Below are 19,796 nucleotides of genomic sequence, written 5' to 3' on the forward strand. Positions count from 1 at the left end.
GAGACACTGACATTGTTCCGGTAGTAAAGGAAAAAAAAGTTTGTCAGAAGTGGGATTCGAACCCACGCCCACATACGTGGCCAGAAGCCTCGTTCAACCCGTATCACTGGGCAAGGTTTCGCTTGAGTCTGGAGCCTTAGGCCACTCGGCCATTCTGACAAGATATTTCAGCCCCAGCAAAAGGAGACACTGACTTTGCGCTGGTAGTAAAGTAAAAAAAAGAGCTTCTCAGAAGTGGGATTTCAACCCACGCCCACATACGTAGACCAGAGGCCTCGTTCAACCCGTATCACTCGGCAAGGTATCCCTTAAGTCTGGCGCCTTGGACCACACGGCCATTTTGACACGATATTTTAGTCCTAACCAAAGGAGACACTGGCTTCGTTCTTGTAGTAAAATAAAAAACGTTTGTCAGAAGTGGAATTCACACCCACGTCCACATACGTGGCCAGAAGCCTCGTTCAACCCGTATCTTTGCGCAAGGTTTCCCTTGAGTCTGGCGCCTTAGACCACTCGGCCATTCAGATAGGATATGTCAGCCTCAGCAAAAGAAGACGCTGACTCTGTGCTGGCAGAAAAAGTAAAAAAAAATTGACAGAAGTGAGATTCGAACCCACGCACACATACGTGGAACAGAAGCCTAGTTCAACTCGCATCACCGGGCAAGGTTTCCCTTCAGTCTGGCGCCTTACACCACTCGGCCATTCTGATACGATATGTCAGCCCCAGCAAAAGGAGACGCTGACTTTGTTGTGTTAGTGAAGTAAAAAAAGTTTGTCAGAAGAGGGGTTCGAACCCACGCACACATACGTGGACCAGAAGCCTCGTTCAACTCGTATCATTGGGCAAGGTTTCCCTTGAGTATGGCGCCTTAGACCACTCGGCCATTCTGATAAGATATATCAGTCCCAGCAAAAGATGACACTGACTTTATGCTCGTAGTAAAGTAAAAAAAAGTTTGTCTGAAATGGGATTTGAACCCCCGCCCACACACCTAGACCAGAAGCCTCGTTGAACCCCTATCACCGGGCAAGGGTTCCCTTCAGTCTGGCGCCTTAGACCACTCGGCCATTCTGACACAATTTTTCTGCCCAGCAAAAGGAGACACTGACTTTGTTCTGGTAGTAAAGTAAAAAAAAGTTGACAGAAGTGGGATTCGAACCCACGCATGCATACGTGCACCAGAAGCCTCGTTCAACTCACTGGGCAAGGTTTCCCTTGAGTCTGGCGCCTTAGACCACTCGGCCATTCTGATACGATATGTCAGCCCCAGCAAAAGGTGACACTGACTTTGTTCTGTTAGTGAAGTAAAAAAAAGTTTGTCGGAAGAGGGATTCGAACCCACGCCCACATACGTGGACCAGAAGCCTCGTTCAACCCCTATCACTGGGCAAGGTTTCCCTTGAGTCTGGCACCTTAGACCACTCGGCCATTCTCACACGACATAGCAGCCCCAGCAAAAGAAGACACTGACTTCGTGCTCGTAGTAAAGTAAAAAAAGTTTGTCAGAAGTGGGATTCGAACCCACGCCCACATACGTGAACCAGAAGCATCGTTCAACCCGTATCACTGGGCAAGGTTTCCCTTGAGTCTGGCGCCTTAGACTACTCGGCCATTCGGGCAAAATACATCAGCCCAGCAAAAGGAGACACTGACATTGTTCCGGTAGTAAAGGAAAAAAAAGTTTGTCAGAAGTGGGACTCGAACCCACGCCCACATACGTGGCCAGAAGCCTCGTTCAACCCGTATCACTGGGCAAGGTTTCGCTTGAGTCTGGAGCCTTAGGCCAGTGGGCCATTCTGACAAGATATTTCAGCCCCAGCAAAAGGAGACACTGACTTTGTGCTGGTAGTAAAGTAAAAAAAGAGCTTCTCAGAAGTGGGATTTCAACCCACGCCCACATACGTAGACCAGAGGCCTCCTTCAACCCGTATCACTGGGCAAGGTTTCCCTTAAGTCTGGCGCCTTGGACCACTCGGCCATTCTGACACGATATTTTAGTCCTAACCAAAGGAGACACTGGCTTCGTTCTTGTACTAAAATGAAAAAAGTTTGTCAGAAGTGGAATTCACACCCACGCCCACATACGTGGACCTGAAGTCTCGTTCAACCCGTATCTTTGCGCAAGGTTTCCCTTGAGTCTGGCGCCTTAGACCACTCGGCCATTCAGATAGGATATGTCAGCCTCAGCAAAAGAAGACGCTGACTCTGTGCTGGCAGAAAAAGTAAAAAAAAATTGACGGAAGTGAGATTCGAACCCACGCACACATACGTGGAACAGAAGCCTAGTTCAACTCGCATCACTGGGCAAGGTTTCCCTTCAGTCTGGCGTCTTAGACCACTCGGCCATTCTGATAAGATATATCAGCCCCAGCAAAAGATGACACTGACTTTATGCTCGTAGTAAAGTAAAAAAAAGTTTGTCTGAAATGGGATTTGAACCCCCGCCCACACACCTAGACCAGAAGCCTCGTTGAACCCCTATCACCGGGCAAGGGTTCCCTTCAGTCTGGCGCCTTAGACCACTCGGCCATTCTGACACAATTTTTCTGCCCAGCAAAAGGAGACACTGACTTTGTTCTGTTATTGAAGTAAAAAAAAGTTTGTCAGAAGAGGGGTTCGAATCCACGCCCACATACGTGGACCAGAAGCCTCGTTCAACCCCTATCATTGGGCAAGGTTTCCCTTGAGTCTGGCACCTTAGACCACTCGGCCATTCTCACACGACATATCAACCCAGCAAAAGGAGACACTGACATTGTTCTGTTAGAAAAGTAAAAAAAAGTTTGTCAGAAGTGGGATTCGAACCCACGCCCACATACGTGGACCAGAGGCCTCGTTCAACCCGTATCACTGGGCAAGGTTTTCCTTGAGTCTGGCGCCTTAGACCACTCGGCCATTCTGACACGATATATCAGCCCCAGCAAAAGAAGACACTGACTTCGTGCTGGTAGTAAAGTAAAAAAAGTTTGTCAGAAGTGGGATTCGAACCCACGCACACATACGTGTACCAGAAGCCTCGTCACACTCGTATCACTGGGCAAGGTTTCCCTTAAGTCTGGCGCCTTAGACCACTCGGCCATTCTGATACGACATATCAACCCAGCAAAAGGAGACACTGACATTGTTCTGTTAGAAAAGTAAAAAAAAGTTTGTCAGAAGTGGGATTCGAACCCACGCCCACATACGTGGACCAGAGGCCTCGTTCGACCCGTATCACTGGGCAAGGTTTTCCTTGAGTCTGGCGCCTTAGACCACTCGGCCATTCTGACACGATATATCAGCCCCAGCAAAAGAAGACACTGACTTCGTGCTGGTAGTAAAGTAAAAAAAGTTTGTCAGAAGTGGGATTCGAACCCACGCACACATACGTGGACCAGAAGCCTCGTCACACTCGTATCACTGGGCAAGGTTTCCCTTAAGTCTGGCACCTTAGACCACTCGGCCATTCTCACACGACATAGCAGCCCCAGCAAAAGAAGACACTGACTTCGTGCTCGTAGTAAAGTAAAAAAAGTTTGTCAGAAGTGGGATTCGAACCCACGCCCACATACGTGGACCAGAAGCCTCGTTCTACCCCTATCACTGGGCAAGGTTTCCCTTGAGTCTGGCGCCTCAGACCACTCGGCCATTCTGACACAATTTTTCTGCCCAGCAAAAGGAGACACTGACTTTGTTCTGTTATTGAAGTAAAAAAAAGTTTGCCAGAAGAGGGGTTCGAATCCACGCCCACATACGTGGACCAGAAGCCTCGTTCAACCCCTATCACCGGGCAAGGTTTCCCTTGAGTCTGGCACCTTAGACCACTCGGCCATTCTCACACGACATATCAACCCAGCAAAAGGAGACACTGACATTGTTCTGTTAGAAAAGTAAAAAAAAGTTTGTCAGAAGTGGGATTCGAACCCACGCCCACATACGTGGACCAGAGGCCTCGTTCAACCCGTATCACTGGGCAAGGTTTTCCTTGAGTCTGGCGCCTTAGACCACTCGGCCATTCTGACACGATATATCAGCCCCAGCAAAAGAAGACACTGACTTCGTGCTGGTAGTAAAGTAAAAAAAGTTTGTCAGAAGTGGGATTCGAACCCACGCACACATACGTGTACCAGAAGCCTCGTCACACTCGTATCACTGGGCAAGGTTTCCCTTGAGTCTGGCGCCTTAGACCACTCGGCCATTCGGGCAAAATACATCAGCCCAGCAAAAGGAGACACTGACATTGTTCCGGTAGTAAAGGAAAAAAAAGTTTGTCAGAAGTGGGATTCGAACCCACGCCCACATACGTGGCCAGAAGCCTCGTTCAACCCGTATCACTGGGCAAGGTTTCGCTTGAGTCTGGAGCCTTAGGCCACTCGGCCATTCTGAGAAGATATTTCAGCCCCAGCAAAAGGAGACACTGACTTTGCGCTGGTAGTAAAGTAAAAAAAAGAGCTTCTCAGAAGTGGGATTTCAACCCACGCCCACATACGTAGACCAGAGGCCTCGTTCAACCCGTATCACTCGGCAAGGTATCCCTTAAGTCTGGCGCCTTGGACCACTCGGCCATTTTGACACGATATTTTAGTCCTAACCAAAGGAGACACTGGCTTCGTTCTTGTAGTAAAATAAAAAACGTTTGTCAGAAGTGGAATTCACACCCACGTCCACATACGTGGCCAGAAGCCTCGTTCAACCCGTATCTTTGCGCAAGGTTTCCCTTGAGTCTGGCGCCTTAGACCACTCGGCCATTCAGATAGGATATGTCAGCCTCAGCAAAAGAAGACGCTGACTCTGTGCTGGCAGAAAAAGTAAAAAAAAATTGACAGAAGTGAGATTCGAACCCACGCACACATACGTGGAACAGAAGCCTAGTTCAACTCGCATCACCGGGCAAGGTTTCCCTTCAGTCTGGCGCCTTACACCACTCGGCCATTCTGATACGATATGTCAGCCCCAGCAAAAGGAGACGCTGACTTTGTTGTGTTAGTGAAGTAAAAAAAGTTTGTCAGAAGAGGGGTTCGAACCCACGCACACATACGTGGACCAGAAGCCTCGTTCAACTCGTATCATTGGGCAAGGTTTCCCTTGAGTCTGGCGCCTTAGACCACTCGGCCATTCTGATAAGATATATCAGTCCCAGCAAAAGATGACACTGACTTTATGCTCGTAGTAAAGTAAAAAAAAGTTTGTCTGAAATGGGATTTGAACCCCCGCCCACACACCTAGACCAGAAGCCTCGTTGAACCCCTATCACCGGGCAAGGGTTCCCTTCAGTCTGGCGCCTTAGACCACTCGGCCATTCTGACACAATTTTTCTGCCCAGCAAAAGGAGACACTGACTTTGTTCTGGTAGTAAAGTAAAAAAAAGTTGACAGAAGTGGGATTCGAACCCACGCATGCATACGTGCACCAGAAGCCTCGTTCAACTCACTGGGCAAGGTTTCCCTTGAGTCTGGCGCCTTAGACCACTCGGCCATTCTGATACGATATGTCAGCCCCAGCAAAAGGTGACACTGACTTTGTTCTGTTAGTGAAGTAAAAAAAAGTTTGTCGGAAGAGGGATTCGAACCCACGCCCACATACGTGGACCAGAAGCCTCGTTCAACCCCTATCACTGGGCAAGGTTTCCCTTGAGTCTGGCACCTTAGACCACTCGGCCATTCTCACACGACATAGCAGCCCCAGCAAAAGAAGACACTGACTTCGTGCTCGTAGTAAAGTAAAAAAAGTTTGTCAGAAGTGGGATTCGAACCCACGCCCACATACGTGATCCAGAAGCATCGTTCAACCCGTATTACTGGGCAAGGTTTCCCTTGAGTCTGGCGCCTTAGACTACTCGGCCATTCGGGCAAAATACATCAGCCCAGCAAAAGGAGACACTGACATTGTTCCGGTAGTAAAGGAAAAAAAAGTTTGTCAGAAGTGGGACTCGAACCCACGCCCACATACGTGGCCAGAAGCCTCGTTCAACCCGTATCACTGGGCAAGGTTTCGCTTGAGTCTGGAGCCTTAGGCCAGTGGGCCATTCTGACAAGATATTTCAGCCCCAGCAAAAGGAGACACTGACTTTGTGCTGGTAGTAAAGTAAAAAAAAGAGCTTCTCAGAAGTGGGATTTCAACCCACGCCCACATACGTAGACCAGAGGCCTCCTTCAACCCGTATCACTGGGCAAGGTTTCCCTTAAGTCTGGCGCCTTGGACCACTCGGCCATTCTGACACGATATTTTAGTCCTAACCAAAGGAGACACTGGCTTCGTTCTTGTACTAAAATGAAAAAAGTTTGTCAGAAGTGGAATTCACACCCACGCCCACATACGTGGACCTGAAGTCTCGTTCAACCCGTATCTTTGCGCAAGGTTTCCCTTGAGTCTGGCGCCTTAGACCACTCGGCCATTCAGATAGGATATGTCAGCCTCAGCAAAAGAAGACGCTGACTCTGTGCTGGCAGAAAAAGTAAAAAAAAATTGACGGAAGTGAGATTCGAACCCACGCACACATACGTGGAACAGAAGCCTAGTTCAACTCGCATCACTGGGCAAGGTTTCCCTTCAGTCTGGCGTCTTAGACCACTCGGCCATTCTGATAAGATATATCAGCCCCAGCAAAAGATGACACTGACTTTATGCTCGTAGTAAAGTAAAAAAAAGTTTGTCTGAAATGGGATTTGAACCCCCGCCCACACACCTAGACCAGAAGCCTCGTTGAACCCCTATCACCGGGCAAGGGTTCCCTTCAGTCTGGCGCCTTAGACCACTCGGCCATTCTGACACAATTTTTCTGCCCAGCAAAAGGAGACACTGACTTTGTTCTGTTATTGAAGTAAAAAAAAGTTTGTCAGAAGAGGGGTTCGAATCCACGCCCACATACGTGGACCAGAAGCCTCGTTCAACCCCTATCACTGGGCAAGGTTTCCCTTGAGTCTGGCACCTTAGACCACTCGGCCATTCTCACACGACATATCAACCCAGCAAAAGGAGACACTGACATTGTTCTGTTAGAAAAGTAAAAAAAAGTTTGTCAGAAGTGGGATTCGAACCCACGCCCACATACGTGGACCAGAGGCCTCGTTCAACCCGTATCACTGGGCAAGGTTTTCCTTGAGTCTGGCGCCTTAGACCACTCGGCCATTCTGACACGATATATCAGCCCCAGCAAAAGAAGACACTGACTTCGTGCTGGTAGTAAAGTAAAAAAAGTTTGTCAGAAGTGGGATTCGAACCCACGCACACATACGTGTACCAGAAGCCTCGTCACACTCGTATCACTGGGCAAGGTTTCCCTTAAGTCTGGCGCCTTAGACCACTCGGCCATTCTGATACGACATATCAACCCAGCAAAAGGAGACACTGACATTGTTCTGTTAGAAAAGTAAAAAAAAGTTTGTCAGAAGTGGGATTCGAACCCACGCCCACATACGTGGACCAGAGGCCTCGTTCGACCCGTATCACTGGGCAAGGTTTTCCTTGAGTCTGGCGCCTTAGACCACTCGGCCATTCTGACACGATATATCAGCCCCAGCAAAAGAAGACACTGACTTCGTGCTGGTAGTAAAGTAAAAAAAGTTTGTCAGAAGTGGGATTCGAACCCACGCACACATACGTGGACCAGAAGCCTCGTCACACTCGTATCACTGGGCAAGGTTTCCCTTAAGTCTGGCACCTTAGACCACTCGGCCATTCTCACACGACATAGCAGCCCCAGCAAAAGAAGACACTGACTTCGTGCTCGTAGTAAAGTAAAAAAAGTTTGTCAGAAGTGGGATTCGAACCCACGCCCACATACGTGGACCAGAAGCCTCGTTCTACCCCTATCACTGGGCAAGGTTTCCCTTGAGTCTGGCGCCTCAGACCACTCGGCCATTCTGACACAATTTTTCTGCCCAGCAAAAGGAGACACTGACTTTGTTCTGTTATTGAAGTAAAAAAAAGTTTGCCAGAAGAGGGGTTCGAATCCACGCCCACATACGTGGACCAGAAGCCTCGTTCAACCCCTATCACTGGGCAAGGTTTCCCTTGAGTCTGGCACCTTAGACCACTCGGCCATTCTCACACGACATATCAACCCAGCAAAAGGAGACACTGACATTGTTCTGTTAGAAAAGTAAAAAAAAGTTTGTCAGAAGTGGGATTCGAACCCACGCCCACATACGTGGACCAGAGGCCTCGTTCAACCCGTATCACTGGGCAAGGTTTTCCTTGAGTCTGGCGCCTTAGACCACTCGGCCATTCTGACACGATATATCAGCCCCAGCAAAAGAAGACACTGACTTCGTGCTGGTAGTAAAGTAAAAAAAGTTTGTCAGAAGTGGGATTCGAACCCACGCACACATACGTGTACCAGAAGCCTCGTCACACTCGTATCACTGGGCAAGGTTTCCCTTAAGTCTGGCGCCTTAGACCACTCGGCCATTCTGATACGACATATCAACCCAGCAAAAGGAGACACTGACATTGTTCTGTTAGAAAAGTAAAAAAAAGTTTGTCAGAAGTGGGATTCGAACCCACGCCCACATACGTGGACCAGAGGCCTCGTTCGACCCGTATCACTGGGCAAGGTTTTCCATGAGTCTGGCGCCTTAGACCACTCGGCCATTCTGACACGATATATCAGCCCCAGCAAAAGAAGACACTGACTTCGTGCTGGTAGTAAAGTAAAAAAAGTTTGTCAGAAGTGGGATTCGAACCCACGCACACATACGTGGACCAGAAGCCTCGTTCAACTCGTATCATTGGGCAAGGTTTCCCTTGAGTCTGGCGCCTTAGACCACTCGGCCATTCTGATAAGATATATCAGCCCCAGCAAAAGATGACACTGACTTTATGCTCGTAGTAAAGTAAAAAAAAGTTTGTCTGAAATGGGATTTGAACCCCCGCCCACACACCTAGACCAGAAGCCTCGTTGAACTCCTATCACCGGGCAAGGGTTCCCTTCAGTCTGGCGCCTTAGACCACTCGGCCATTCTGACACAATTTTTCTGCCCAGCAAAAGGAGACACTGACTTTGTTCTGGTAGTAAAGTAAAAAAAAAGTTGACAGAAGTGGGATTCGAACCCACGCATGCATACGTGCACCAGAAGCCTCGTTCAACTCACTGGGCAAGGTTTCCCTTGAGTCTGGCGCCTTAGACCACTCGGCCATTCTGATACGATATGTCAGCCCCAGCAAAAGGTGACACTGACTTTGTTCTGTTAGTGAAGTAAAAAAAAGTTTGTCGGAAGAGGGATTCGAACCCACGCCCACATACGTGGACCAGAAGCCTCGTTCAACCCCTATCACTGGGCAAGGTTTCCCTTGAGTCTGGCACCTTAGACCACTCGGCCATTCTCACACGACATAGCAGCCCCAGCAAAAGAAGACACTGACTTCGTGCTCGTAGTAAAGTAAAAAAAGTTTGTCAGAAGTGGGATTCGAACCCACGCCCACATACGTGAACCAGAAGCATCGTTCAACCCGTATCACTGGGCAAGGTTTCCCTTGAGTCTGGCGCCTTAGACTACTCGGCCATTCGGGCAAAATACATCAGCCCAGCAAAAGGAGACACTGACATTGTTCCGGTAGTAAAGGAAAAAAAAGTTTGTCAGAAGTGGGACTCGAACCCACGCCCACATACGTGGCCAGAAGCCTCGTTCAACCCGTATCACTGGGCAAGGTTTCGCTTGAGTCTGGAGCCTTAGGCCAGTGGGCCATTCTGACAAGATATTTCAGCCCCAGCAAAAGGAGACACTGACTTTGTGCTGGTAGTAAAGTAAAAAAAAGAGCTTCTCAGAAGTGGGATTTCAACCCACGCCCACATACGTAGACCAGAGGCCTCCTTCAACCCGTATCACTGGGCAAGGTTTCCCTTAAGTCTGGCGCCTTGGACCACTCGGCCATTCTGACACGATATTTTAGTCCTAACCAAAGGAGACACTGGCTTCGTTCTTGTACTAAAATGAAAAAAGTTTGTCAGAAGTGGAATTCACACCCACGCCCACATACGTGGACCTGAAGTCTCGTTCAACCCGTATCTTTGCGCAAGGTTTCCCTTGAGTCTGGCGCCTTAGACCACTCGGCCATTCAGATAGGATATGTCAGCCTCAGCAAAAGAAGACGCTGACTCTGTGCTGGCAGAAAAAGTAAAAAAAAAATTGACGGAAGTGAGATTCGAACCCACGCACACATACGTGGAACAGAAGCCTAGTTCAACACGCATCACTGGGCAAGGTTTTCCTTCAGTCTGGCGTCTTAGACCACTCGGCCATTCTGATACGATATGTCAGCCCCAGCAAAAGGAGACACTGACTTTGTTCTGTTAGTGAAGTAAAAAAAGTTTGTCTGAAGAGGGATTCGAACCCACGCCCACATACGTGGACCAGAAGCCTCGTTCAACCCCTATCACTGGGCAAGGTTTCCCTTGAGTCTGGCGCCTCAGACCACTCGGCCATTCTGACACAATTTTTCTGCCCAGCAAAAGGAGACACTGACTTTGTTCTGTTATTGAAGTAAAAAAAAGTTTGTCAGAAGAGGGGTTCGAATCCACGCCCACATACGTGGACCAGAAGCCTCGTTCAACCCCTATCACTGGGCAAGGTTTCCCTTGAGTCTGGCACCTTAGACCACTCGGCCATTCTCACACGACATATCAACCCAGCAAAAGGAGACACTGACATTGTTCTGTTAGAAAAGTAAAAAAAAGTTTGTCAGAAGTGGGATTCGAACCCACGCCCACATACGTGGACCAGAGGCCTCGTTCAACCCGTATCACTGGGCAAGGTTTTCCTTGAGTCTGGCGCCTTAGACCACTCGGCCATTCTGACACGATATATCAGCCCCAGCAAAAGAAGACACTGACTTCGTGCTGGTAGTAAAGTAAAAAAAGTTTGTCAGAAGTGGGATTCGAACCCACGCACACATACGTGTACCAGAAGCCTCGTCACACTCGTATCACTGGGCAAGGTTTCCCTTAAGTCTGGCGCCTTAGACCACTCGGCCATTCTGATACGACATATCAACCCAGCAAAAGGAGACACTGACATTGTTCTGTTAGAAAAGTAAAAAAAAGTTTGTCAGAAGTGGGATTCGAACCCACGCCCACATACGTGGACCAGAGGCCTCGTTCGACCCGTATCACTGGGCAAGGTTTTCCTTGAGTCTGGCGCCTTAGACCACTCGGCCATTCTGACACGATATATCAGCCCCAGCAAAAGAAGACACTGACTTCGTGCTGGTAGTAAAGTAAAAAAAGTTTGTCAGAAGTGGGATTCGAACCCACGCACACATACGTGGACCAGAAGCCTCGTCACACTCGTATCACTGGGCAAGGTTTCCCTTAAGTCTGGCACCTTAGACCACTCGGCCATTCTCACACGACATAGCAGCCCCAGCAAAAGAAGACACTGACTTCGTGCTCGTAGTAAAGTAAAAAAAGTTTGTCAGAAGTGGGATTCGAACCCACGCCCACATACGTGGACCAGAAGCCTCGTTCAACCCCTATCACTGGGCAAGGTTTCCCTTGAGTCTGGCGCCTCAGACCACTCGGCCATTCTGACACAATTTTTCTGCCCAGCAAAAGGAGACACTGACTTTGTTCTGTTATTGAAGTAAAAAAAAGTTTGCCAGAAGAGGGGTTCGAATCCACGCCCACATACGTGGACCAGAAGCCTCGTTCAACCCCTATCACTGGGCAAGGTTTCCCTTGAGTCTGGCACCTTAGACCACTCGGCCATTCTCACACGACATATCAACCCAGCAAAAGGAGACACTGACATTGTTCTGTTAGAAAAGTAAAAAAAAGTTTGTCAGAAGTGGGATTCGAACCCACGCCCACATACGTGGACCAGAGGCCTCGTTCAACCCGTATCACTGGGCAAGGTTTTCCTTGAGTCTGGCGCCTTAGACCACTCGGCCATTCTGACACGATATATCAGCCCCAGCAAAAGAAGACACTGACTTCGTGCTGGTAGTAAAGTAAAAAAAGTTTGTCAGAAGTGGGATTCGAACCCACGCACACATACGTGTACCAGAAGCCTCGTCACACTCGTATCACTGGGCAAGGTTTCCCTTAAGTCTGGCGCCTTAGACCACTCGGCCATTCTGATACGACATATCAACCCAGCAAAAGGAGACACTGACATTGTTCTGTTAGAAAAGTAAAAAAAAGTTTGTCAGAAGTGGGATTCGAACCCACGCCCACATACGTGGACCAGAGGCCTCGTTCGACCCGTATCACTGGGCAAGGTTTTCCTTGAGTCTGGCGCCTTAGACCACTCGGCCATTCTGACACGATATATCAGCCCCAGCAAAAGAAGACACTGACTTCGTGCTGGTAGTAAAGTAAAAAAAGTTTGTCAGAAGTGGGATTCGAACCCACGCACACATACGTGGACCAGAAGCCTCGTCACACTCGTATCACTGGGCAAGGTTTCCCTTAAGTCTGGCACCTTAGACCACTCGGCCATTCTCACACGACATAGCAGCCCCAGCAAAAGAGACACTGACTTCGTGCTCGTAGTAAAGTAAAAAAAGTTTGTCAGAAGTGGGATTCGAACCCACGCCCACATACGTGGACCAGAAGCCTCGTTCAACCCCTATCACTGGGCAAGGTTTCCCTTGAGTCTGGCGCCTCAGACCACTCGGCCATTCTGACACAATTTTTCTGCCCAGCAAAAGGAGACACTGACTTTGTTCTGTTATTGAAGTAAAAAAAAGTTTGCCAGAAGAGGGGTTCGAATCCACGCCCACATACGTGGACCAGAAGCCTCGTTCAACCCCTATCACTGGGCAAGGTTTCCCTTGAGTCTGGCACCTTAGACCACTCGGCCATTCTCACACGACATATCAACCCAGCAAAAGGAGACACTGACATTGTTCTGTTAGAAAAGTAAAAAAAAGTTTGTCAGAAGTGGGATTCGAACCCACGCCCACATACGTGGACCAGAGGCCTCGTTCAACCCGTATCACTGGGCAAGGTTTTCCTTGAGTCTGGCGCCTTAGACCACTCGGCCATTCTGACACGATATATCAGCCCCAGCAAAAGAAGACACTGACTTCGTGCTGGTAGTAAAGTAAAAAAAGTTTGTCAGAAGTGGGATTCGAACCCACACACACATACGTGGACCAGAAGCCTCGTCACACTCGTATCACTGGGCAAGGTTTCCCTTAAGTCTGGCGCCTTAGACCACTCGGCCATTCTGATACGATGTGTCAGCCCCAGCAAAAGGTGACACTGACTTTGTTCTGTTAGTGAAGTAAAAAAAAGTTTGTCGGAAGAGGGATTCGAACCCACGCCCACATACGTGGACCAGAAGCCTCGTTCAACCCCTATCACTGGGCAAGGTTTCCCTTGAGTCTGGCACCTTAGACCACTCGGCCATTCTCACACGACATAGCAGCCCCAGCAAAAGAAGACACTGACTTCGTGCTCGTAGTAAAGTAAAAAAAGTTTGTCAGAAGTGGGATTCGAACCCACGCCCACATACGTGAACCAGAAGCATCGTTCAACCCGTATCACTGGGCAAGGTTTCCTTTGAGTCTGGCGCCTTAGACCACTCGGCCATTCGGGCAAAATACATCAGCCCAGCAAAAGGAGACACTGACATTGTTCCGGTAGTAAAGGAAAAAAAGTTTGTCAGAAGTGGGATTCGAACCCACGCCCACATACGTGGCCAGAAGCCTCGTTCAACCCGTATCACTGGGCAAGGTTTCGCTTGAGTCTGGAGCCTTAGGCCACTCGGCCATTCTGACAAGATATTTCAGACCCAGCAAAAGGAGACACTGACTTTGTGCTGGTAGTAAAGTAAAAAGAAGAGCTTCTCAGAAGTGGGATTTCAACCCACGCCCACATACGTAGACCAGAGGCCTCGTTCAACCCGTATCACTCGGCAAGGTATCCCTTAAGTCTGGCGCCTTGGACCACTCGGCCATTTTGACACGATATTTTAGTCCTAACCAAAGGAGACACTGGCTTCGTTCTTGTAGTAAAATAAAAAACGTTTGTCAGAAGTGGAATTCACACTCACGCCCACATACGTGGACCAGAAGCCTCGTTCAACCCGTATCTTTGCGCAAGGTTTCCCTTGAGTCTGGCGCCTTAGACCACTCGGCCATTCAGATAGGATATGTCAGCCTCAGCAAAAGAAGACGCTGACTCTGTGCTGGCAGAAAAAGTAAAAAAAAATTGACAGAAGTGAGATTCGAACCCACGCACACATACGTGGAACAGAAGCCTAGTTCAACTCGCATCACTGGGCAAGGTTTCCCTTCAGTCTGGCGTCTTAGACCACTCGGCCATTCTGATACGATATGTCAGCCCCAGCAAAAGGAGACACTGACTTTGTTCTGTTAGTGAAGTAAAAAAAGTTTGTCTGAAGAGGGATTCGAACCCACGCCCACATACGTGAACCAAAAGCATCGTTCAACCCGTGTCACTGGGCAAGGTTTCCCTTGAGTCTGGCGCCTTAGACCACTCGGCCATTCGGGCAAAATATATCAGCCCAGCAAAAGGAGACACTGACATTGTTCCGGTAGTAAATTAAAAAAAATTGACAGAAGTGAGATTCGAACCCACGCACGCATGGACCAGAAGGCTCGTTCAACTTGCATCACCGGGCAAGGTTTCCCTTCAGTCTGGCGCCTCAGACCACTCGGCCATTCTGACACAATTTTTCTGCCCAGCAAAAGGAGACACTGACTTTGTTCTGTTATTGAAGTAAAAAAAAGTTTGTCAGAAGAGGGGTTCGAATCCACGCCCACATACGTGGACCAGAAGCCTCGTTCAACCCCTATCACTGGGCAAGGTTTTCCTTGAGTCTGGCGCCTTAGACCACTCGGCCATTCTGACACGATATATCAGCCCCAGCAAAAGAAGACACTGACTTCGTGCTGGTAGTAAAGTAAAAAAAGTTTGTCAGAAGTGGGATTCGAACCCACGCACACATACGTGGACCAGAAGCCTCGTCACACTCGTATCACTGGGCAAGGTTTCCCTTAAGTCTGGCGCCTTAGACCACTCGGCCATTCTGATACGATATGTCAGCCCCAGCAAAAGGTGACACTGACTTTGTTCTGTTAGTGAAGTAAACAAAAGTTTGTCGGAAGAGGGATTCGAACCCACGCCCAAATACGTGGACCAGAAGCCTCGTCCAACCCCTATCACTGGGCAAGGTTTCCCTTGAGTCTGGCACCTTAGACCACTCGGCCATTCTCACACGACATAGCAGCCCCAGCAAAAGAAGACACTGACATCGTGCTCGTAGTAAAGTAAAAAAAGTTTGTCAGAAGTGGGATTCGAACCCACGCCCACATACGTGAACCAGAAGCATCGTTCAACCCGTATCACTGGGCAAGGTTTCCCTTGAGTCTGGCGCCTTAGACCACTCGGCCATTCGGGCAAAATACATCAGCCCAGCAAAAGGAGACACTGACATTGTTCCGGTAGTAAAGGAAAAAAAAGTTTGTCAGAAGTGGGATTTGAACCCACGCCCACATACGTGGCCAGAAGCCTCGTTCAACCCGTATTACTGGGCAAGGTTTCGCTTGAGTTTGGAGCCTTAGGCCACTCGGCCATTCTGACAAGACATTTCAGCCCCAGCAAAAGGAGACACTGACTTTGTGCTGGTAGTAAAGTAAAAAAAAGAGCTTCTCAGAAGTGGGATTTCAACCCACGCCCACATACGTAGACCAGAGGCCTCGTTCAACCCGTATCACTGGGCAAGGTTTCCCTTAAGTCTGGCGCCTTGGACCACTCGGCCATTCTGACACGATATTTTAGTCCTAACCAAAGGAGACACTGGCTTCGTTCTTGTACTAAAATAAAAAAAGTTTGTCAGAAGTGGAATTCACACCCACGCCCACATACGTGGACCAGAAGGCTCGTTCAACCCGTATCTTTGTGCAAGGTTTCCCTTGAGTCTGGCGCCTTAGACCACTCGGCCATTCAGATAGGATATGTCAGCCTCAGCAAAAGAAGACGCTGACTCTGTGCTGGCAGAAAAAGTAAAAAAAAATTGACAGAAGTGAGATTCGAACCCACGCACACATACGTGGAACAGAAGCCTAGTTCAACTCGCATCACTGGGCAAGGTTTCCCTTCAGTCTGGCGTCTTAGACCACTCGGCCATTCTGATACGATATGTCAGCCCCAGCAAAAGGAGACACTGACTTTGTTCTGTTAGTGAAGTAAAAAAAGTTTGTCTGAAGAGGGATTCGAACCCACGCCCACATACGTGGACCAGAAGCCTCGTTCAACCCCTATCACTGGGCAAGGTTTCCCTTTAGTCTGGCGCCTTAGACCACTCGGCCATTCTGACACAATATTTCGGCCCAGCAAAAGAAGACGCTGACTCTGTGCTGGTAGTAAAGTAAAAAAGTTGACAGAAGTGGGATTCGAACCCACGCACACATACGTGTACCAGAAGCCTCGTTCAACTCACTGGGCAAGGTTTCCCTTGAGTCTGTAGCCTTAGACCACTCGACCATTCTGACACGATATATCAGCCCCAGCAAAAGAAGACACTGACTTCGTGCTGGTAGTAAAGTAAAAAAAAAGAGCTTCTCAGAAGTGGGATTTCAACCCACGCCCGCATACGTGGACCAGAAGCCTCGTCACACTCGTATCACTGGGCAAGGTTTCCCTTAAGTCTGGCGCCTTAGACCACTCGGCCATTCTGATACGATATGTCAGCCCCAGCAAAAGGTGACACCGACTTTGTTCTGTTAGTGAAGTAAAAAAAAGTTTGTCGGAAGAGGGATTCGAACCCACGCCCAAATACGTGGACCAGAAGCCTCGTCCAACCCCTATCACTGGGCAAGGATTCCCTTGAGTCTGGCACCTTAGACCACTCGGCCATTCTCACACGACATAGCAGCCCCAGCAAAAGAAGACACTGACATCGTGCTCGTAGTAAAGTAAAAAAAGTTTGTCAGAAGTGGGATTCGAACCCACGCCCACATACGTGAACCAGAAGCATCGTTCAACCCGTATCACTGGGCAAGGTTTCCCTTGAGTCTGGCGCCTTAGACCACTCGGCCATTCGGGCAAAATACATCAGCCCAGCAAAAGGAGACACTGACATTGTTCCGGTAGTAAAGGAAAAAAAAGTTTGTCAGAAGTGGGATTTGAACCCACGCCCACATACGTGGCCAGAAGCCTCGTTCAACCCGTATTACTGGGCAAGGTTTCGCTTGAGTTTGGAGCCTTAGGCCACTCGGCCATTCTGACAAGACATTTCAGCCCCAGCAAAAGGAGACACTGACTTTGTGCTGGTAGTAAAGTAAAAAAAAGAGCTTCTCAGAAGTGGGATTTCAACCCACGCCCACATACGTAGACCAGAGGCCTCGTTCAACCCGTATCACTGGGCAAGGTTTCCCTTAAGTCTGGCGCCTTGGACCACTCGGCCATTCTGACACGATATTTTAGTCCTAACCAAAGGAGACACTGGCTTCGTTCTTGTACTAAAATAAAAAAAGTTTGTCAGAAGTGGAATTCACACCCACGCCCACATACGTGGACCAGAAGGCTCGTTCAACCCGTATCTTTGTGCAAGGTTTCCCTTGAGTCTGGCGCCTTAGACCACTCGGCCATTCAGATAGGATATGTCAGCCTCAGCAAAAGAAGACGCTGACTCTGTGCTGGCAGAAAAAGTAAAAAAAAATTGACAGAAGTGAGATTCGAACCCACGCACACATACGTGGAACAGAAGCCTAGTTCAACTCGCATCACTGGGCAAGGTTTCCCTTCAGTCTGGCGTCTTAGACCACTCGGCCATTCTGATACGATATGTCAGCCACAGCAAAAGGAGACACTGACTTTGTTCTGTTAGTGAAGTAAAAAAAGTTTGTCTGAAGAGGGATTCGAACCCACGCCCACATACGTGGACCAGAAGCCTCGTTCAACCCCTATCACTGGGCAAGGTTTCCCTTTAGTCTGGCGCCTTAGACCACTCGGCCATTCTGACACAATATTTCGGCCCAGCAAAAGAAGACGCTGACTCTGTGCTGGTAGTAAAGTAAAAAAGTTGACAGAAGTGGGATTCGAACCCACGCACACATACGTGTACCAGAAGCCTCGTTCAACTCACTGGGCAAGGTTTCCCTTGAGTCTGTAGCCTTAGACCACTCGACCATTCTGGCACGATATTTCAGCCTTAGCAGAAGGAGACACTGACTTTGTGCTGGTAGTAAAGTAAAAAAAAAGAGCTTCTCAGAAGTGGGATTTCAACCCACGCCCGCATACGTAGACCATAAGCCTCGTTCAACCCGTATAACTGGGCAAGGTTTCCCTTAAGTCTGGCGCCTTACACCACTCGGCCATTCTGATACGATATGTCAGCCCCAGCAAAAGGAGACGCTGACTTTGTTCTGTTAGTGAAGTAAAAAAAGTTTGTCAGAAGAGGGGTTCGAACCCACGCACACATACGTGGACCAGAAGCCTCGTTCAACTCGTATCACTGGGCAAGGTTTCCCTTGAGTCTGGCGCCTTAGACCACTCGGCCATTCTGATAAGATATATCAGCCCCAGCAAAAGATGACACTGACTTTATGCTCGTAGTAAAGTAAAAAAAAGTTTGTCTGAAATGGGATTTGAACCCCCGCCCACACACCTAGACCAGAAGCCTCGTTGAACCCCTATCACCGGGCAAGGTTTCCCTTCAGTCTGGCGCCTTAGACCACTCGGCCATTCTGACACAATTTTTCTGCCCAGCAAAAGGAGACACTGACTTTGTTCTGGTAGTAAAGTAAAAAAAAGTTGACAGAAGTGGGATTCGAACCCACGCATGCATACGTGCACCAGAAGCCTCGTTCAACTCACTGGGCAAGGTTTCCCTTGAGTCTGGCGCCTTGAACCACTCGGCCATTCTGATACGATATGTCAGCCCCAGCAAAAGGTGACACTGACTTTGTTCTGTTAGTGAAGTAAAAAAAAGTTTGTCGGAAGAGGGATTCGAACTCACGCCCATATACGTGGACCAGAAGCCTCGTTCAACCCCTATCACTGGGCAAGGTTTCCCTTGAGTCTGGCACCTTAGACCACTCGGCCATTCTCACACGACATAGCAGCCCCAGCAAAAGAAGACACTGACTTCGTGCTCGTAGTAAAGTAAAAAAAGTTTGTCAGAAGTGGGATTCGAACCCACGCCCACATACGTGAACCAGAAGCATCGTTCAACCCGTATCACTGGGCAAGGTTTCCCTTGAGTCTGGCGCCTTAGACCACACGGCCATTCGGGCGAAATACATCAGCCCAGCAAAAGGAGACACTGACATTGTTCCGGTAGTAAAGGAAAAAAAAGTTTGTCTGAAGTGGGACTCGAACGCACGCCCACATACGTGGCCAGAAGCCTCGTTCAACCCGTATCACTGGGCAAGGTTTCGCTTGAGTCTGGAGCCTTAGGCCACTCGGCCATTCTGACAAGATATTTCAGCCCCAGCAAAAGGAGACACTGACTTTGTGCTGGTAGTAAAGTAAAAAAAAGAGCTTCTCAGAAGTGGAATTTCAACCCACGCCCACATACGTAGACCAGAGGCCTCGTTCAACCCGTATCACTGGGCAAGGTTTCCCTTGAGTCTGGCGCTTAGACCACTGTGCCATTCTGACACGATATAGTTCAGCCCCAGCAAAAGAAGACACTGACTTCGTGCTGGTAGTAAAGTAAAAAAAGTTTGTCAGAAGTGGGATTCGAACCCAGGCACACATACGTGGACGAGAAGCCTCGTTACACTCGTATCACTGGGAAAGGTTTCCCTTAAGTCAGGCGCCTTAGACCACTCGGCCATTATGATACGATATGTCAGCCCCAGCAAAAGGAGACACTGACTTTGATCTGTTAGTGAAGTAA

At 48.9% G+C, this 19,796-nt stretch overlaps 42 non-coding genes across 42 annotated transcripts; all 42 read right to left on the reverse strand.

Annotated features, from left to right (window-relative positions):
* Positions 1-41: 41 nt before the first annotated feature.
* Positions 42-159, reverse strand: TRNAL-CAA (transfer RNA leucine (anticodon CAA)). Its single transcript has 2 exons — positions 122-159; positions 42-86 (listed from the first exon to the last, which is right to left on the reverse strand). It is a non-coding gene; the product is annotated as a tRNA-Leu (tRNA).
* A 1,161-nt stretch (positions 160-1,320) lies between these two features.
* Positions 1,321-1,444, reverse strand: TRNAL-CAA (transfer RNA leucine (anticodon CAA)). Its single transcript has 2 exons — positions 1,402-1,444; positions 1,321-1,366 (listed from the first exon to the last, which is right to left on the reverse strand). It is a non-coding gene; the product is annotated as a tRNA-Leu (tRNA).
* Positions 1,445-2,787: 1,343 nt separating this feature from the next.
* TRNAL-CAA (transfer RNA leucine (anticodon CAA)) lies at positions 2,788-2,906 on the reverse strand. Its single transcript has 2 exons — positions 2,869-2,906; positions 2,788-2,833 (listed from the first exon to the last, which is right to left on the reverse strand). It is a non-coding gene; the product is annotated as a tRNA-Leu (tRNA).
* A 64-nt stretch (positions 2,907-2,970) lies between these two features.
* On the reverse strand, positions 2,971-3,089 carry TRNAL-UAA (transfer RNA leucine (anticodon UAA)). Its single transcript has 2 exons — positions 3,052-3,089; positions 2,971-3,016 (listed from the first exon to the last, which is right to left on the reverse strand). It is a non-coding gene; the product is annotated as a tRNA-Leu (tRNA).
* A 64-nt stretch (positions 3,090-3,153) lies between these two features.
* Positions 3,154-3,272, reverse strand: TRNAL-CAA (transfer RNA leucine (anticodon CAA)). The gene is made up of 2 exons: positions 3,235-3,272; positions 3,154-3,199 (listed from the first exon to the last, which is right to left on the reverse strand). It is a non-coding gene; the product is annotated as a tRNA-Leu (tRNA).
* A 64-nt stretch (positions 3,273-3,336) lies between these two features.
* On the reverse strand, positions 3,337-3,455 carry TRNAL-UAA (transfer RNA leucine (anticodon UAA)). Its single transcript has 2 exons — positions 3,418-3,455; positions 3,337-3,382 (listed from the first exon to the last, which is right to left on the reverse strand). It is a non-coding gene; the product is annotated as a tRNA-Leu (tRNA).
* Positions 3,456-3,519: 64 nt separating this feature from the next.
* TRNAL-CAA (transfer RNA leucine (anticodon CAA)) lies at positions 3,520-3,638 on the reverse strand. Its single transcript has 2 exons — positions 3,601-3,638; positions 3,520-3,565 (listed from the first exon to the last, which is right to left on the reverse strand). It is a non-coding gene; the product is annotated as a tRNA-Leu (tRNA).
* A 247-nt stretch (positions 3,639-3,885) lies between these two features.
* TRNAL-CAA (transfer RNA leucine (anticodon CAA)) lies at positions 3,886-4,004 on the reverse strand. Its single transcript has 2 exons — positions 3,967-4,004; positions 3,886-3,931 (listed from the first exon to the last, which is right to left on the reverse strand). It is a non-coding gene; the product is annotated as a tRNA-Leu (tRNA).
* Positions 4,005-4,068: 64 nt separating this feature from the next.
* Positions 4,069-4,187, reverse strand: TRNAL-CAA (transfer RNA leucine (anticodon CAA)). Its single transcript has 2 exons — positions 4,150-4,187; positions 4,069-4,114 (listed from the first exon to the last, which is right to left on the reverse strand). It is a non-coding gene; the product is annotated as a tRNA-Leu (tRNA).
* Positions 4,188-5,530: 1,343 nt separating this feature from the next.
* On the reverse strand, positions 5,531-5,654 carry TRNAL-CAA (transfer RNA leucine (anticodon CAA)). The gene is made up of 2 exons: positions 5,612-5,654; positions 5,531-5,576 (listed from the first exon to the last, which is right to left on the reverse strand). It is a non-coding gene; the product is annotated as a tRNA-Leu (tRNA).
* A 59-nt stretch (positions 5,655-5,713) lies between these two features.
* Positions 5,714-5,832, reverse strand: TRNAL-CAA (transfer RNA leucine (anticodon CAA)). Its single transcript has 2 exons — positions 5,795-5,832; positions 5,714-5,759 (listed from the first exon to the last, which is right to left on the reverse strand). It is a non-coding gene; the product is annotated as a tRNA-Leu (tRNA).
* Positions 5,833-6,998: 1,166 nt separating this feature from the next.
* Positions 6,999-7,117, reverse strand: TRNAL-CAA (transfer RNA leucine (anticodon CAA)). Its single transcript has 2 exons — positions 7,080-7,117; positions 6,999-7,044 (listed from the first exon to the last, which is right to left on the reverse strand). It is a non-coding gene; the product is annotated as a tRNA-Leu (tRNA).
* A 64-nt stretch (positions 7,118-7,181) lies between these two features.
* TRNAL-UAA (transfer RNA leucine (anticodon UAA)) lies at positions 7,182-7,300 on the reverse strand. Its single transcript has 2 exons — positions 7,263-7,300; positions 7,182-7,227 (listed from the first exon to the last, which is right to left on the reverse strand). It is a non-coding gene; the product is annotated as a tRNA-Leu (tRNA).
* A 64-nt stretch (positions 7,301-7,364) lies between these two features.
* TRNAL-CAA (transfer RNA leucine (anticodon CAA)) lies at positions 7,365-7,483 on the reverse strand. Its single transcript has 2 exons — positions 7,446-7,483; positions 7,365-7,410 (listed from the first exon to the last, which is right to left on the reverse strand). It is a non-coding gene; the product is annotated as a tRNA-Leu (tRNA).
* A 64-nt stretch (positions 7,484-7,547) lies between these two features.
* On the reverse strand, positions 7,548-7,666 carry TRNAL-UAA (transfer RNA leucine (anticodon UAA)). The gene is made up of 2 exons: positions 7,629-7,666; positions 7,548-7,593 (listed from the first exon to the last, which is right to left on the reverse strand). It is a non-coding gene; the product is annotated as a tRNA-Leu (tRNA).
* Positions 7,667-7,730: 64 nt separating this feature from the next.
* TRNAL-CAA (transfer RNA leucine (anticodon CAA)) lies at positions 7,731-7,849 on the reverse strand. The gene is made up of 2 exons: positions 7,812-7,849; positions 7,731-7,776 (listed from the first exon to the last, which is right to left on the reverse strand). It is a non-coding gene; the product is annotated as a tRNA-Leu (tRNA).
* A 247-nt stretch (positions 7,850-8,096) lies between these two features.
* Positions 8,097-8,215, reverse strand: TRNAL-CAA (transfer RNA leucine (anticodon CAA)). Its single transcript has 2 exons — positions 8,178-8,215; positions 8,097-8,142 (listed from the first exon to the last, which is right to left on the reverse strand). It is a non-coding gene; the product is annotated as a tRNA-Leu (tRNA).
* Positions 8,216-8,279: 64 nt separating this feature from the next.
* TRNAL-UAA (transfer RNA leucine (anticodon UAA)) lies at positions 8,280-8,398 on the reverse strand. The gene is made up of 2 exons: positions 8,361-8,398; positions 8,280-8,325 (listed from the first exon to the last, which is right to left on the reverse strand). It is a non-coding gene; the product is annotated as a tRNA-Leu (tRNA).
* A 64-nt stretch (positions 8,399-8,462) lies between these two features.
* TRNAM-CAU (transfer RNA methionine (anticodon CAU)) lies at positions 8,463-8,581 on the reverse strand. The gene is made up of 2 exons: positions 8,544-8,581; positions 8,463-8,508 (listed from the first exon to the last, which is right to left on the reverse strand). It is a non-coding gene; the product is annotated as a tRNA-Met (tRNA).
* A 64-nt stretch (positions 8,582-8,645) lies between these two features.
* TRNAL-CAA (transfer RNA leucine (anticodon CAA)) lies at positions 8,646-8,764 on the reverse strand. Its single transcript has 2 exons — positions 8,727-8,764; positions 8,646-8,691 (listed from the first exon to the last, which is right to left on the reverse strand). It is a non-coding gene; the product is annotated as a tRNA-Leu (tRNA).
* Positions 8,765-9,191: 427 nt separating this feature from the next.
* TRNAL-CAA (transfer RNA leucine (anticodon CAA)) lies at positions 9,192-9,315 on the reverse strand. The gene is made up of 2 exons: positions 9,273-9,315; positions 9,192-9,237 (listed from the first exon to the last, which is right to left on the reverse strand). It is a non-coding gene; the product is annotated as a tRNA-Leu (tRNA).
* Positions 9,316-10,659: 1,344 nt separating this feature from the next.
* TRNAL-CAA (transfer RNA leucine (anticodon CAA)) lies at positions 10,660-10,778 on the reverse strand. Its single transcript has 2 exons — positions 10,741-10,778; positions 10,660-10,705 (listed from the first exon to the last, which is right to left on the reverse strand). It is a non-coding gene; the product is annotated as a tRNA-Leu (tRNA).
* Positions 10,779-10,842: 64 nt separating this feature from the next.
* TRNAL-UAA (transfer RNA leucine (anticodon UAA)) lies at positions 10,843-10,961 on the reverse strand. The gene is made up of 2 exons: positions 10,924-10,961; positions 10,843-10,888 (listed from the first exon to the last, which is right to left on the reverse strand). It is a non-coding gene; the product is annotated as a tRNA-Leu (tRNA).
* A 64-nt stretch (positions 10,962-11,025) lies between these two features.
* Positions 11,026-11,144, reverse strand: TRNAL-CAA (transfer RNA leucine (anticodon CAA)). The gene is made up of 2 exons: positions 11,107-11,144; positions 11,026-11,071 (listed from the first exon to the last, which is right to left on the reverse strand). It is a non-coding gene; the product is annotated as a tRNA-Leu (tRNA).
* A 64-nt stretch (positions 11,145-11,208) lies between these two features.
* TRNAL-UAA (transfer RNA leucine (anticodon UAA)) lies at positions 11,209-11,327 on the reverse strand. The gene is made up of 2 exons: positions 11,290-11,327; positions 11,209-11,254 (listed from the first exon to the last, which is right to left on the reverse strand). It is a non-coding gene; the product is annotated as a tRNA-Leu (tRNA).
* A 64-nt stretch (positions 11,328-11,391) lies between these two features.
* TRNAL-CAA (transfer RNA leucine (anticodon CAA)) lies at positions 11,392-11,510 on the reverse strand. The gene is made up of 2 exons: positions 11,473-11,510; positions 11,392-11,437 (listed from the first exon to the last, which is right to left on the reverse strand). It is a non-coding gene; the product is annotated as a tRNA-Leu (tRNA).
* A 247-nt stretch (positions 11,511-11,757) lies between these two features.
* On the reverse strand, positions 11,758-11,876 carry TRNAL-CAA (transfer RNA leucine (anticodon CAA)). Its single transcript has 2 exons — positions 11,839-11,876; positions 11,758-11,803 (listed from the first exon to the last, which is right to left on the reverse strand). It is a non-coding gene; the product is annotated as a tRNA-Leu (tRNA).
* Positions 11,877-11,940: 64 nt separating this feature from the next.
* On the reverse strand, positions 11,941-12,059 carry TRNAL-UAA (transfer RNA leucine (anticodon UAA)). Its single transcript has 2 exons — positions 12,022-12,059; positions 11,941-11,986 (listed from the first exon to the last, which is right to left on the reverse strand). It is a non-coding gene; the product is annotated as a tRNA-Leu (tRNA).
* A 64-nt stretch (positions 12,060-12,123) lies between these two features.
* On the reverse strand, positions 12,124-12,242 carry TRNAL-CAA (transfer RNA leucine (anticodon CAA)). The gene is made up of 2 exons: positions 12,205-12,242; positions 12,124-12,169 (listed from the first exon to the last, which is right to left on the reverse strand). It is a non-coding gene; the product is annotated as a tRNA-Leu (tRNA).
* A 64-nt stretch (positions 12,243-12,306) lies between these two features.
* On the reverse strand, positions 12,307-12,425 carry TRNAL-UAA (transfer RNA leucine (anticodon UAA)). Its single transcript has 2 exons — positions 12,388-12,425; positions 12,307-12,352 (listed from the first exon to the last, which is right to left on the reverse strand). It is a non-coding gene; the product is annotated as a tRNA-Leu (tRNA).
* Positions 12,426-12,488: 63 nt separating this feature from the next.
* TRNAL-CAA (transfer RNA leucine (anticodon CAA)) lies at positions 12,489-12,607 on the reverse strand. The gene is made up of 2 exons: positions 12,570-12,607; positions 12,489-12,534 (listed from the first exon to the last, which is right to left on the reverse strand). It is a non-coding gene; the product is annotated as a tRNA-Leu (tRNA).
* A 247-nt stretch (positions 12,608-12,854) lies between these two features.
* TRNAL-CAA (transfer RNA leucine (anticodon CAA)) lies at positions 12,855-12,973 on the reverse strand. The gene is made up of 2 exons: positions 12,936-12,973; positions 12,855-12,900 (listed from the first exon to the last, which is right to left on the reverse strand). It is a non-coding gene; the product is annotated as a tRNA-Leu (tRNA).
* A 64-nt stretch (positions 12,974-13,037) lies between these two features.
* On the reverse strand, positions 13,038-13,156 carry TRNAL-UAA (transfer RNA leucine (anticodon UAA)). The gene is made up of 2 exons: positions 13,119-13,156; positions 13,038-13,083 (listed from the first exon to the last, which is right to left on the reverse strand). It is a non-coding gene; the product is annotated as a tRNA-Leu (tRNA).
* Positions 13,157-13,221: 65 nt separating this feature from the next.
* On the reverse strand, positions 13,222-13,345 carry TRNAL-CAA (transfer RNA leucine (anticodon CAA)). The gene is made up of 2 exons: positions 13,303-13,345; positions 13,222-13,267 (listed from the first exon to the last, which is right to left on the reverse strand). It is a non-coding gene; the product is annotated as a tRNA-Leu (tRNA).
* Positions 13,346-13,404: 59 nt separating this feature from the next.
* On the reverse strand, positions 13,405-13,523 carry TRNAL-CAA (transfer RNA leucine (anticodon CAA)). The gene is made up of 2 exons: positions 13,486-13,523; positions 13,405-13,450 (listed from the first exon to the last, which is right to left on the reverse strand). It is a non-coding gene; the product is annotated as a tRNA-Leu (tRNA).
* A 63-nt stretch (positions 13,524-13,586) lies between these two features.
* TRNAL-CAA (transfer RNA leucine (anticodon CAA)) lies at positions 13,587-13,704 on the reverse strand. The gene is made up of 2 exons: positions 13,667-13,704; positions 13,587-13,631 (listed from the first exon to the last, which is right to left on the reverse strand). It is a non-coding gene; the product is annotated as a tRNA-Leu (tRNA).
* Positions 13,705-14,681: 977 nt separating this feature from the next.
* On the reverse strand, positions 14,682-14,800 carry TRNAL-CAA (transfer RNA leucine (anticodon CAA)). Its single transcript has 2 exons — positions 14,763-14,800; positions 14,682-14,727 (listed from the first exon to the last, which is right to left on the reverse strand). It is a non-coding gene; the product is annotated as a tRNA-Leu (tRNA).
* Positions 14,801-14,864: 64 nt separating this feature from the next.
* TRNAL-UAA (transfer RNA leucine (anticodon UAA)) lies at positions 14,865-14,983 on the reverse strand. The gene is made up of 2 exons: positions 14,946-14,983; positions 14,865-14,910 (listed from the first exon to the last, which is right to left on the reverse strand). It is a non-coding gene; the product is annotated as a tRNA-Leu (tRNA).
* Positions 14,984-15,231: 248 nt separating this feature from the next.
* On the reverse strand, positions 15,232-15,350 carry TRNAL-CAA (transfer RNA leucine (anticodon CAA)). Its single transcript has 2 exons — positions 15,313-15,350; positions 15,232-15,277 (listed from the first exon to the last, which is right to left on the reverse strand). It is a non-coding gene; the product is annotated as a tRNA-Leu (tRNA).
* A 799-nt stretch (positions 15,351-16,149) lies between these two features.
* Positions 16,150-16,268, reverse strand: TRNAF-AAA (transfer RNA phenylalanine (anticodon AAA)). The gene is made up of 2 exons: positions 16,231-16,268; positions 16,150-16,195 (listed from the first exon to the last, which is right to left on the reverse strand). It is a non-coding gene; the product is annotated as a tRNA-Phe (tRNA).
* Positions 16,269-16,878: 610 nt separating this feature from the next.
* On the reverse strand, positions 16,879-16,997 carry TRNAL-CAA (transfer RNA leucine (anticodon CAA)). The gene is made up of 2 exons: positions 16,960-16,997; positions 16,879-16,924 (listed from the first exon to the last, which is right to left on the reverse strand). It is a non-coding gene; the product is annotated as a tRNA-Leu (tRNA).
* Positions 16,998-17,796: 799 nt separating this feature from the next.
* On the reverse strand, positions 17,797-17,915 carry TRNAF-AAA (transfer RNA phenylalanine (anticodon AAA)). The gene is made up of 2 exons: positions 17,878-17,915; positions 17,797-17,842 (listed from the first exon to the last, which is right to left on the reverse strand). It is a non-coding gene; the product is annotated as a tRNA-Phe (tRNA).
* Between the last annotated feature and the right edge of the window lie 1,881 nt (positions 17,916-19,796).

This window comes from Rhipicephalus microplus, chromosome 2 (genome assembly GCF_043290135.1).
Source record: "Rhipicephalus microplus isolate Deutch F79 chromosome 2, USDA_Rmic, whole genome shotgun sequence".
NCBI lineage: Eukaryota > Metazoa > Arthropoda > Arachnida > Ixodida > Ixodidae > Rhipicephalus > Rhipicephalus microplus.